At 40.4% G+C, this 13090-nt stretch overlaps 1 protein-coding gene across 3 annotated transcripts in view; it reads right to left on the bottom strand.

The window, feature by feature from the left end:
* BICC1 (BicC family RNA binding protein 1) overlaps nt 1–13090 on the bottom strand; it is a 339573-nt gene that overhangs the window by 289860 nt on the left and 36623 nt on the right. Inside the window, exon 1 of one of the 3 annotated variants that reach the window (XM_051823887.2) lies at nt 2981–3084. The exons of the other annotated variants lie outside the window; for them this stretch is intronic. The gene's annotated coding sequence lies outside the window, so the exon portion shown is untranslated. Of the gene's footprint in view, nt 1–2980; nt 3085–13090 lie in introns of those variants that run through there. 3 annotated transcript variants of the gene reach the window in all.

Genomic DNA, 13090 nt, shown 5'->3' with positions numbered 1-13090 from the left:
AGATGGGAGGAGTGGGAGTCGGAGGGAAATTATGGGGGGAGGAGCCATTGTAATCCATAAGCTGTACTTTGGAAATTTATATTTACTAAATAAAAGTTAAAAAAAAAGAAAAAAATCTAACAAATGAAGAAGTAAACTCAGTAAAAGGGAAGGGGAGACGTGGTGATCTAAGAGCCCTTAGGGATAAGTGGAGTAGAGGATACTGAAGGGAAGTGGAATCAGCTCTGATGACAAAAGTGTTTCTCACGGGGTATCAGTTAAGAACTCTAAAACTACTGTCCACTCTACATTGGACTTGAACAATTAAGTATATGATCTTGACACATAGGAGCCAGACTTCTCACTGTTGGAGTTTACAGACAAGGAAAGAAAGCAAAAATCTCTGTGGTAATAGATTAGAATTGTATCCATCAATATAAACTCGTATTTAACTTAATGCAGACATGAATGAGCACAAACACAAGCATTTAGAATTATGTGCATAAATACACACAAAAATTTCCTTGTTCTGCAAGCAGAACAGACCCAGAAGCAACACATCCCAGTAGTAATGATCTCGGTTTCTAATACTGCTCTCCAATAAAGGAACACAAGGCTCCCTGAAGCGATGGCTGATGCCAAGGTCTGCAGCAGGAAGGACAGATGAGCTTGGAACACCTTCAAGTTCCAAAAGGGAAGAAGGGGCTCAGAACAACTATCACAACAAAACACAATGCGGGTATAGCAAAGGGTCACAGGAGGCAACTGAAACAGCTCCCAACAGCCAAGGCTAGAACACCCAGAGCAATAAAATAAATAAGCATTAAATTATAACCTGAAGTATAAAGTAAAAACCCATGGCCCGTGGTATAAATAAATGAAGAGGAACAAATTAATCTCCCATGCAGAATTGTCCAAGTACACCTGCAGCTGCCCTCCTCTCACAGAAGCACAGCTTGACTCACTCCTCACGTGCAGCCTGCACTAAGGGACTTCGGTAATATCACACAGGAGACCACCTCCACCAGGTAATCAGGATTCACATGGATAGCAACAGGTCACAGGGACACAACAGGGTGCACCTCGATGTGATGACAAGGCTGCTTTACCTTTCTGGTCTGCCTTTCCAAAACACAGAATCCAGTCAAATCATGAGTAAAAACATCCTTACAGGGGCCGGCACTGTGGCATGGTAGGCTAGGCCTCTGCTTGCAGCGCCAGCATCCCATGTGGGCGCCAGTTCAAGTGCCGGCTGCTCCTCTTCCAATCCAGCTCTCTGTTTATGGTCTGGGAAGACAGTGGAGGATGGCCCAAGTGCTTGGGCCCCTGTGCCCACACAGGAGACCTGGTGGAAGCTCCCGGCTCCTGGCTCCTGGCTTCAGATGGGCCCAGCCCCAGCCATTGCTGAGGGACATAGAATATCTAACAGCACTCCTCAAAAACATCAAACTCATCAAAAACAAGAGACCTCTGACAAACTTTCACAGTGAAGAAGAATCTAAGGAGAGGTGACAACTAATGTAATGTGAATCCTGGAGCAGAAAAAGAACATTCAGTGACAACAAGGGAAACTGAATGAAGTGTGAACCTCAGGGTTTAAAAGTGCAGTGTTACTAGCATGTCAATTTCTGTGGCAGGTTAACAACAAGGGGAAACCGGGTGCAGGGTGTCTGGGAACTGTGTGACTCTTAACACTGCTCTCATATAAAAAGCTCATTTTTTAAAATTTCTAGAATGGATTAAAAGTTCTTACCAGTGAGAGAAAATATGAACTCTCCATTATGTCTCTTAGGACCAGTTTAACTAAGCCCATCTGAAACTCTGATTCATTTCTCAAACATTAAAAATAAAATAAAAGCTGTTACATCTACAAAGCAGGAGGCCAAAACAATATCCTTTTTTTTTTTTTTTAACCTCTGTCTTCAAAAAAAGTACAAACATCCGATAGATTGCAAAACTGATACTTTACCATTGGGGTTTTTTCTTCATCATTTGAAACTAATGGTAACAAGGTAACAAGTTAATATAATCAGAGGATCTTTCACCCAATTTGGTAAAACTGTAGTAAACTCTGGGGGTTATTTGGACATGGATTTTTTCTACAACCACAAGAACCATTCAGTACTGCAGGTCCCAGGACTGGCTCTTACAGGACTGGTCACCAGAGATACCTCAATGGAGGTATCCCCCGCTATCTGGAGGTGCAGCAAGCAGACCTTATGCATCCTACGCTACAGGCTGAAAACAGGTGCCACTTTATTTGGCCCATAAATATTTTTTGAATCAGAACTCGTTAGCAATCATTGCACTGGGAGATCGGGTGTAAAAATTCAAATGCTACCTCTTGACTTAAACATCAGAAATCTGGATACCTCAGCCCTGTATTCCCACAGGAGGACAACTGGGTAGAACAGAATTGGACACATTAAACCAAGTACAGCCTCTCTACCTGAATTCCCAACACTCCCTACTTAGTAACCCTGCTCACTTACTGCCTACAGCTCTGTAACTTTCCAAATTATTGTTTCTGATATTTGAAAAACAATAAATTTGATGACACAGCAGCAACATCAACAGGGTAAATAAAAAAACTATCTTTTGTTTCATGTCCCAGAAGGTTTCTGAATTATACAAGTAGTAACTGGCAACCATTATAAAGACACCAAAACAGCATCAAAGGCCTAAGTCTGGCTCAGAAAAGAAATCATGGGTTAGGATGGATATGCAATACATAAAGGAAGATATAAATATATTCTCAGCAGTAACTCCCATCTACAGACCTTAGGGGTCTAGAACCAATATGGGAGGGACTCAGATTTCTGAAGTGAGACAGCTAAGAAACAACGCTCCAAGCGCTGGCACAGACTTCTCTCGGAGCAGGGAGGAAGGGCAGCCCCGCTGAGACACTGCTTGGAGTGCTAACCCTCTAGAGGCACTGAAACATCTCCAGGGAGCTAACACCACACTTCAAATGCAGTAAGACAGACAGAACGGTACTCACCAGGTCCAGGCTCAAGACAGGCTGCTCTACGTGTTGGAGAGAATCACTTGGCAACATACTTGGGACAGGCAGTGAAATCCACAAAGGTTCTACAACAAAGCATCTTCTAGGGATTGTGGCAGTAGTTGAGGGGGCTGGTTTGTTTTGCAAGGGAGGGTGTGCAAGTCTGGAGAGCAGCAAAATTTGACGCAAGAAAAAAGGCTGGAGCTGCCAGCAGAGGGCTAACTTCACCACCGTCCCCCATACACTGCCTGCCTGGCCAAGCATGCTTTCCAGTAAACATCTAAAGAATATGGGCTTCGTGGAGAGCCAAGCTGTTTGCCTGAAGGAAGCACTCACTTATTTTGACATTTCCCAAGTCTATTATGTGTTTCCAATAAATTTGAAGACAAAATTTGAGGTCAACTTAGTTCAAGCCAGTCACAGCTATTCAAATCAAAGAGACAAGATTATAAGCAAAACTCAGATGCAGAAAAACACTAAGACAAGTTCATATGAGACCTAACACTTTCACATCCAGCAACACGGTAATCACAGTAACATATTCAGGCAACTCATGATCATGGTACAGTACAATCCAAGGATAAATCAAAGCATGAAGTTTTCATTTTAAACTTTAAAAATGAAATAATTTTTAAAACTATATCTTAAAGAGGTGACTTTTAAACAAACTGCAACAGTAGATTTATAATTATTTAACTGAAAATCAGAACTACAATAGCTTACCTGTATACACTGTATATACCTTAACCTAAATGGTGACTAAAATAACCAAAATGGGAAAACTAGAGTAAGCAACAATATTAGCCATTTCTGACTTCTACATTAAAACAAGTGTCACTGATAAATGGCCTGTAGCACATGAGAATATTATAAATAACTCACTTATATTTCAAAGTAAATTATTTCCAAGCCTTTAATTTGGTATTGAATAATCTGAACCAAATAATTTATTCTTCCAATTACTTAACCATTTGCTTAGAGTTTACAAAGTTTCTCCAACAAAATACTGAGGTGTACATATCCAGGTGAGGAAAAGTAGTACTGTGCATCCTGCACAACTAACTCCACCCACATCAATTTTAAGATACACTATCCAGTGTACAACTGAACAGCTAGAATCAAATGAGCTTCCTGCTGCAACTAACAAATAGCCAAGGACTTATTATTGGATTAAGAAGGTCCCCTCACCAAAAAGAGCCACATATCCAATTAAGACAATGAACCATACTAATAATTAGAAATCAAATTCATAGAAAACTCTCAATGTATAAAACAAAAATCAGGCCTGAGTTTTTATTCCAAAAGTAGGCTTTAACATAAGGAAAACACTTTAGGATTTCTTTCCAAAGTTATATCATATAACACAAGCAAATATATATTAATGAATATGAGTTAATAAAAGATTTTCCCATGTACTATACTACATTTTTAGATTTTACTTGCCTACCACGAAGAAATGTGTACTTCAGTGGCATTAAATAGTTCACATTTGTGCAGGCATCACCACTATCTATCTCCATAACTTTCATCTTTCCAGTCTGAAACTCTACACTCATTAAACTCATGTCCTCCTCCTCTCAGCCTCTGGCAACCACCATTCTATCTCCTGTCTCTATGAAGCTGACTATTCTAGGTATTTCATTTCAGAGGAACTACACAGTATTTATCCTTTCTGCAATTTCACTTAGTATAAGGTCCTCAAAATTCATCTGTATGGCCACATGTGGGACCCCAGAGGGCCAGTTACCTTAGCACAACTATCCAGGTGGAGAGAGATTCTTGAGGCTTTCTACTCTGCCATTTTCCCTCTAGCTTCCCCAGTCTACTTTAATATCCTGTGTTAGCTCTATGAGAACCTGGTTTATGTTCATCTAAATGAGAACATAATTTACATCAAAGCAACTTAAAGGGCAGCTGTTGTAGTCATTGCCATGGCAGAATATGCATTTTCACTTGCTGTAAATTCTGATAATTATGCATCTAAACTATTTAAAGATCAATTTTAACCAAACAATGTTCTAAAACATCAAGAAATAAAAATATACATACACCTCATTTTATAAGAAATTTTTTGAAAGCCAACAAATAATATGTAACGAAACTGCAAATGAAGTTCTAAATAAACTCCCTTAAAAGTTGTTCTCACTAGTGGGATACACAGCAGACTCACAGAATGGCAGATGTCCTAAACAGCACTCTGGCCTCAGAATCAGCCCTTAAGGCATTCGGATCTGGCTGAAGAGCCCATGAGAGTATTTTAGGCATGGAAAGCCAAGACACTCTAGCCTAGGGTGATTACTGATGCCATAAACAAGAGTGTCAAATTGTTAAGTCAACAACAGGAGTCACTGTGCACTTACTCCTCATGTAGGATCTCTGTCCTTAATGTGTTGTTCAATGTGAATTAATGCTATAATAAGTACTGAAACAATATTTTACAGTTTATGTTCTGTGTGGGTGCAAACTGATGAAATCTTTACTTAATATATACTAAATTGATCTTCTGTATATAAAGAGAATTGAAAATGAATCTTGATGTGAATGGAATGGGAGAGGGAACGGGAGTTGGGAGGGTTGCAGGCAGGAGGGAAGTTATGGGGGGGAAAAGCCATTGTAATCCATAAGCTGTACTTTGGAAATTTATATTTACTAAATAAAAGTTTAAAAAAAAGTTGTTCTCACTAAAATTAGTACCTAACAACATATTTTCCTACAAATATTTTAAATTAAGATTCAAAAAGTGGTGGTAAGCAAAACAAACAAACACTCTAGGAAATCCCACGTGAGGCAATACGAAGCCCCCACAGCAGTTAAGTAGGAAACCTGGACACAACATTTGTTTTAAATCTGCTTAGGAGTGGACATTTAACCTCGCAGTCAAAACACCCACATCCTACATTGGAGCATTGGAGCTCCAGCTCCTGACTTCAAAACTGCTGTCAACACAAACCCTGGCAGGCAGTGGTGATGGCTCAAGCAACTGGATTCATTCCTGGATTGCATTCTGGGTCCCAGATTCATCCCTGGCCTACCTGGACAATGTAGGCATTTGGGGAGTAATCAACTGGATAGGATATCTCTCCTCTTTATTTCTGGGGCCGACACTGTGGCATAGCGAATAAAGCCACAGCCTGCAGTGCAAGCATCCCATGTGGGTGCCAGTTCGAGTCCCAGCTGCTCCACTTTCGAACCAACTCTCTGCTATGACCTGGGAAAGTAGCAAAAGATGGCCCAAGTCCTTGGGCCCCTGCACACACATGGCAGACCTGGAAGAAGCTCCTGGCTTCCAATTGGTGCAGATCTGGATGTTGTGGCCAATTGGGGAGTGAACCAGCAGATGGAAGACCTCTCTCTCTCTTTCTGCTTCTCCTTCTCTCTGTGTAACTCTGACTTTCAAATAAATAAATAAATCTTTTAAAAAAATTCTAAAAATCTACTTAAGAGTCATGAGAGGATTGAGGGTAAAGAACAACCAAGCCAGGATTTAGTGGGGAAGAGAGGACTGGGAAGATGAAGCAGCATCTGGCAACATCTCCCACACCAAGTGCTGGTTAAAAAGGGCCATCTGACTCCGCAAGTGAGATCCCAGTGGAAAGAACAGGTCATCAAAGAAGGAGGTACCTTTCTCTGAAGGGAGGAGAGAACTTCCACTTTGACTACGACCTTGTCTAAATACGATCAGAGTCGGTGAACTCAAAAGGCTTCCATAGCCTCGGCAACTCATGACAAGAGCCTAGGGTGATTACTGATGCCATAAACAAGAGTGGCAATTTGTTAAGTCAACAACAGGAGTCACTGTGCACTTACTCCTCATGTAGGATCTCTGTCCTTAATGTGCTGTACATTGTGATTTGATGCTATAACTAGTACTCAAACAGTATTTTTCACTTTGTGTTTCTATGTGGGTGCAAACTGATGAAATCTTTACTTAATGTATGCTAAACTGATCTTCTGTATATAAAGAGAATTGAAAATGAATCATGATGTGAGTGGAAGGGGGGAAGGAACGGGAGATGGGAGGGTTGCGGGTGGGAGGGAAGTTATGGAGGGGAAGCCATTGTAATCCATAAGCTGTACTTTGGAAATTTATATTCATTAAATAAAAGTTAAAAAAATAAAATAAAATAGTTTTTCTTTGTAAAAAAGGGGGGGCCATCTGAGAACTCAATTCACCCCAAAAACATCTAAATGCTAGCAAGTCACTGGAACAGTGTAAGATTACTTTAGATTGAATGGAAGCGGTTCATGCGAGTAGCTAGCAAACGTAGGGAAAATGGTCATCTCATTAATCAAGGAAGCACAAATTAAAACCACATTGAAAGGCTGCCACACATTCACCAGGATGGCAACAATGAAAACCCAGGCAGCACCTGTGATGAGCAACTGAGGGAGCAAACTCTTGGATTGTAGACACAGTGTAAGATGGAACCACCACTTTGGAAAAGCACTTGGAGTATCTTCTAAAAGGAAACATACTCTTACCATATATCAGTTCCATCTCTGCTTGCATATCTAAGAGAAGCTAGTCCACCAAGGACACAGAGAACAACACTGATGGCAGCTTTGTTCATAACAGCCAAAGATAAAAGCCACACAAATGACCAGCAACACTGGAGCAGATCACCCGGGGCATATTCAGACAACGGAATGTGCCAAAGCAAAAAGAAAAGAGCAAATGTGCAACAATAAACACACTCAGATAAAATAAAATGTATCTCCAGCTGACCCACAGTGGAAGAACTGTTACAGGAAATTTTTCAGGATAAAGGTAAATATTATGAAAATCAGTAAACTATCGCTATATACAACATGGATGAATTCCAAATTTTGACTGAGAAAAGCCAGACCCAACAGATTATATATTGTAAAATTCTATTTATATGAAGTTCAAAGGGCAGCAAAACTAAAGTACTTAGGGGTTTGTTTACACATAGGTGGTAAAAACTATATGGAAAACTGAGAAAGCTGCTACCATAAAAATGAGGATAGCCATAACCTTCAGGTGAGAGAGCGGCACAATGGGAGTACTTCTGAAATGAATTTAGTATTTTCTTTATCTATCTGAATGGTGGTATTAATTTATTTAACTGCTCATTTTAGCTACGTTTTGTGTATGTTATTCTTCACACTTTAAAAATGTGGAAAGCAATATCACTCTGAACTGACTATAACATTTTATAATCAAAAACTTGATTTGAAAATGTTTACAATGTAAAGTTATAATGAAGCTACCATATATAAATCTAGAACGGGCACTCATGGTAGTAACAATGATGCTATCTCAAAAATTTAATGTCATAAATATCTCAAATTCATAAACACAAGAAGTCATATAATATCCTTTGATAATTTATTTTCTGAACAGGACATTTCTGTAATAGGTAATAAAACTTTACCAATGACTAGGTCGATGTTTTCAAAGGGTTTTAGGTCCTCCTTATTCCTAACACTTTATAGTTTTGTATTAACCACTAAAGATTTTTAAAATAACATATCTTGATGTATTTACACTTACTAGAATACAGGACAATTTAAATAACCAATAACATGACTGAAATAATCCTACCTTTAGTAAAAAAGTTTCTTTTGTTGTCTTAATTAGAAATTACTGTGAAAATCATTTATAAGGCCAACATCAAATCTCTACTATCTAAGTTTACAAAATTCAAGTGGTTATACAGCTTTTCCACTCAAAGATTAACCTCTTCCAACCTCCACAACAACAGAAATACCCAACATTTGGAAATAGCTTCCTTCTCCTTTAATACCAACTCCGATTTCCCCAGTAAGAGGTCTGGCCGCCCAGGTGTGTAACTGGCATGGGCTGCAGGTTGTAGAAGTAGACATCTGGGTGCACCAAGACCACAGAAGGACACATCTGGGTGCACCAAGACCACAGAAGGACACAGCTGAAGGAACTCTGCACCCTCCCCACTCCCAAGCACAGACTCAAGTGTCCCTTCCACTGATGACAAAATGAGCACAACAAAAAGGCATCTGCACCTTGGGGCAGTGGAAAAACTGATCATTTGAAAACATGTGTTTCTAATCTCAAGAAAACTTAATTCCAATATGTGCAATTTAGAAGATTTTTTTTTAAGTGGCGCTGGATGAGGGTAGATTTGTTTTGTTTCTGATTCTGCCTTTCCAATTTCGTGCTGCTACAAAGTGCATAAGCCTACAGACTTCTGAATACAAGAAATTCTGATTTTTATTTATGCAAAGCAGGGACAGAGGTCCTGTGTCCGTTTCCCATATCTAACTGCTTCATCATCATCATGAGCAATATTAGTTTTTCTATCACAAAATCAAAAAATAATAATTACTTAAGGGTATTTTGGAGATACTAAGAAACATTAAAATGTTTAGAGTAACCATGTATTACAGCTAAAGGAGTATATTATTTGTGGCAGAATAGAGAAATAAATTATACTAATTTGCTTGGGCTGCTATAATTATCACAAACTGGGTGATTTAAACAATTCTGGAAGGAGTTAAGTACAAAATCAATGTGACAACAAGGTTAGCTCCTTTGGAGAGCTGTGGGAAGGATCATTACCATCTCTCTCTCATTGGTCTGGAGACATGCACGTACATATATGTACACATGTTTATGTGAGGGTGTATATATATGTTATGTATATAATTGGAAACAACCTACTATATACATAATTAGAACTCAACTGCACTGAATACTGTTTTTCATGCCATTTCTGAAGTGTCTCACATCCCTATTAACGTATTTGTTTACAGTGGAACTCCTAATGCAAGTTCTTTCCCTTCTAGATATATAGCACAGATCACACATATACACCAACACTCCATTGCTAATCAGAGGTGCCTCCAGCCAAGAATCCCAAAATAAGCATTCAAAATAGAGCATATTTTCCAGTGGAGGTAAAGATTATGGTGTAACCAAAAGGAATGTGCAAGCCAGCAATAATTTAATTTAGTAGCTGAGCCAAACCATGATAGTCCACTTTAAAAATACGGAAATTTGAGAAAGTGACACTGCTGCAATTGTTAGCTATGGAATGCAAGAACATTTCTTTTAAACTTCAAGTCTCACAAAACCATTTTGTGTATTTATTTTTTGAAAGAAATGTCTATTCAGCACATTTGGGATCTGAGATCTTGAAAATAACTGAATCCTTTTTCCTGTTTCGTGCACGCTAACACCAAATGTAAATGCTATTACAAGGTTCCAGTTACTGCAGGAGCTTGCTTTTACGCAGACATTTTATGCACATCTCACAAGGCTCTCCTTCGCATGGTTCATGTTTCAATGGATGAATGATTTCACCCTTACGAAATATAGAAAGCAGTCCATTCTTAAACTATTAGCGAAAGATAAAGAACCAATTATAACTCCAACTATCTTTGCTCTTGGTTTTTTCAGTTTAAAAACTTTTCAACAGCTTTTAAAAGGTCGTGCATGTTCATAAAAATTCAGCCAAGGCAAATCCGTCCTATCAGGCAAAAAAAAAAATTACATGATAAATTAAATGTATTGCTTCTTTTTGTTTTTCAATATGGTCAAAAACTTATAACACAGGGTGAGCAATTGGTATAGCAGTTTAGACACTACTTTGGATGCCCACAGCCCATGCTGAGTGCCTGGGTTTCAAGCTCTAGCTCCACTCCCAATTTCCGATTCCTAGTAATGCACACTCTGAGACAGCAATGATGGCTCAGCTCAAGTGATTGGATCCCTGCCAGCAACACGGGAGATCAAGACTAAGTTTCCAGTTCCTGGCTTCAACCTGGCCCCATCCCAGGCATTGCAGGTGCTTGGGGAGTGAACCAATGAATAAAAGATCTCCCTCCATCTCTCTGCCTTTCCAATAAATAGATTTTTAAAAATTTTTAACTGGGGCCGGCACTGTGGCATAGTGGGTAAAGGCGCTGCCTGCAATGCCAGCATCCCATATGGGCGCTGGTTCATGTCCCGGCTGCTCCACTTCCCATCCATCTTTCTGCTATGGCTTGGGAAAGTAGTAAAGGATAGCCTAAGTCCTTGGACCCCTGCACCTGCATGGGAGACCAGGAAGAAGCTCCTGGTTCCTGGCTTCAGATCGGCACAGCTCCAGCCGTTGCAGCCAACTGGGAAGTGAACCAGCGGATGGAAGACCTCTCTCTCTCTCTCTCTCTCTCTCTCTCTCTCTCTCTCTCTTTCTCTCTGCCTCTACTTCTCTCTGTGTAACTCTGACTTTCAAATAAATAAATAAATCTTTTAAAAATATTTTTAAACTAGTAACATAAAATTTACCATCTTAACCAATTTTAAAGAACAGCAAAACACTACTAACTACACGTTCATTGTTGTGCCACAGACCTCCAGAACTTTTCTATCTGCACTCCTGAAACTCCATTCACACTGCAAAACAACTCACCTTCGAGCACTCCTCCAAGGCCCCAGCAATCACCATTCAACTTAGTTTTGTTTTTTTTTTTGTTTTTTGTTTTGTTTTGTTTTGTTTTTGTTTGTTTTTTTTTTTTTTTTTTTTTTTTTTTTTTTGCTTTTTTTGACAGGCAGAGTGGACAGTGAGAGAGAGAGAGAGAGAGAAAGGTCTTCCTTTGCCGTTGGTTCACCCTCCAATGGCCGCCGCAGCCAGCGCACTGCGGCCGGCACACCGCGCTGATCCGATGGCAGGAGCCAGGTGCTTCTCCTAGTCTCCCATGGGGTGCAGGGCCCAAGACTTGGGCCATCCTCCACTGCACTCCCTGGCCACAGCAGAGAGCTGGCCTGGAAGAGGGGCAACCAGGACAGAATCCGGCGTCCCGACCGGGACTAGAACCTGGTGTGCCGGCGCCGCAAGGTGGAAGATTAGCCTAGTGAGCCGTGGCGCCAGCTCAACTTAGTTTTTGAGAGGCACGAGGACAGAAAGACAGAGACAGACACTTTCTGTCCACTAGATCATTCCAACAAATTCCCTCAGTGGATGGAGGAGAGGGAGATAAAGCCAGGAGCCAGGAATTCAATCCAGATCTCCTACATGGGTGACAGGAGTCTAACCACTTCTGAAATCACCACTATCTCCCAGGGTCGGCATCAGCAGAAAGCTGGAATCAGGTGCCAGAGCAGAGATCAGCCCCAGGTACTCAATGTGGGAAACATGTGATATAAATGGTATTTTAACCGCTGGCCCAAATGCCCACTCCATTGTACTGCCTGTTTTCAAGAGTTTGGCTATTTCAGATGCCTCACGTAAGGGGAATCATGCAGCAGTTATCTTTTTGTGACTAGCCTATTTCACTTAGCATAATGTCCTCCAGGTTTAGTCAGGCTATAGCATATGACGGAATTCCCTTTCATTTTTAACACTGAGTAATATTCCAGTTCTTATATATTCTACATTGTCTTTATCAGTTCCTCTGCTCATGGCCACTCAGGCTACTTCTGTCTCTTGGAATTATTGGGAATACTGGTGCACTGAAAATGGCTGTGCAGGGCCGGCGCTGTGGCGTAGCAGGTAAAGCCAACACCTGCAGTGCCGGCATCCCATATGGGCACCAGTTCAAGACTCAGCTGCTCTACTTCCAATCCAGCTCTCTGCTATGGAAAGCAGTACAAGATGGCCCAAATCCTTGGGCCCATGCACCCATGTGGGAGATCTGGAAGAAACTCCTGGCTCCTGGCTTTGCATTGGTGCAGCTCCAGCCATTGTGGCCAACTGGGGAGTGAATCAGGGGGTGGACGACCTCTCTCTCTCTCTCTCTCTCTCTCTCTGTGCCTCTCCCTCTCTCTGTGTAACTCAAATAAATAAATAAATCTTTTTAAAAAATGGCTATGCAAGTATCTTTTTTAGGTCATGTCTTCAATTACTTTGTACATACATACCCAGAAGCAGGAATGATGGAACTGATCATTTTAATTCTTAATATTTGAGGAACCTCCAAACTGGTATCCATAACTGCTACACCATTTCATATTCCATAAACAGTGCAGGAAGTTTTTAATTTCTCCACATCCCTAACAACACTTGCTATTTTCTGAGTGCTTTTTGGTTGGTTGGTTGGTTGGCTGGTTTGGTTTTGTAATGGGCATCCTAATGGGTTTAAGGTAATATTACCTTGTGGTTTTGAATTATTTTCCTAATGATTACT

The sequence above is a fragment of the Oryctolagus cuniculus genome, chromosome 15, assembly GCF_964237555.1.
Source record: "Oryctolagus cuniculus chromosome 15, mOryCun1.1, whole genome shotgun sequence".
Taxonomy (NCBI): domain Eukaryota; kingdom Metazoa; phylum Chordata; class Mammalia; order Lagomorpha; family Leporidae; genus Oryctolagus; species Oryctolagus cuniculus.
Note: the sequence above shows the minus strand (reverse complement) of the source record. Positions and strands in the feature narration are given on the sequence as shown.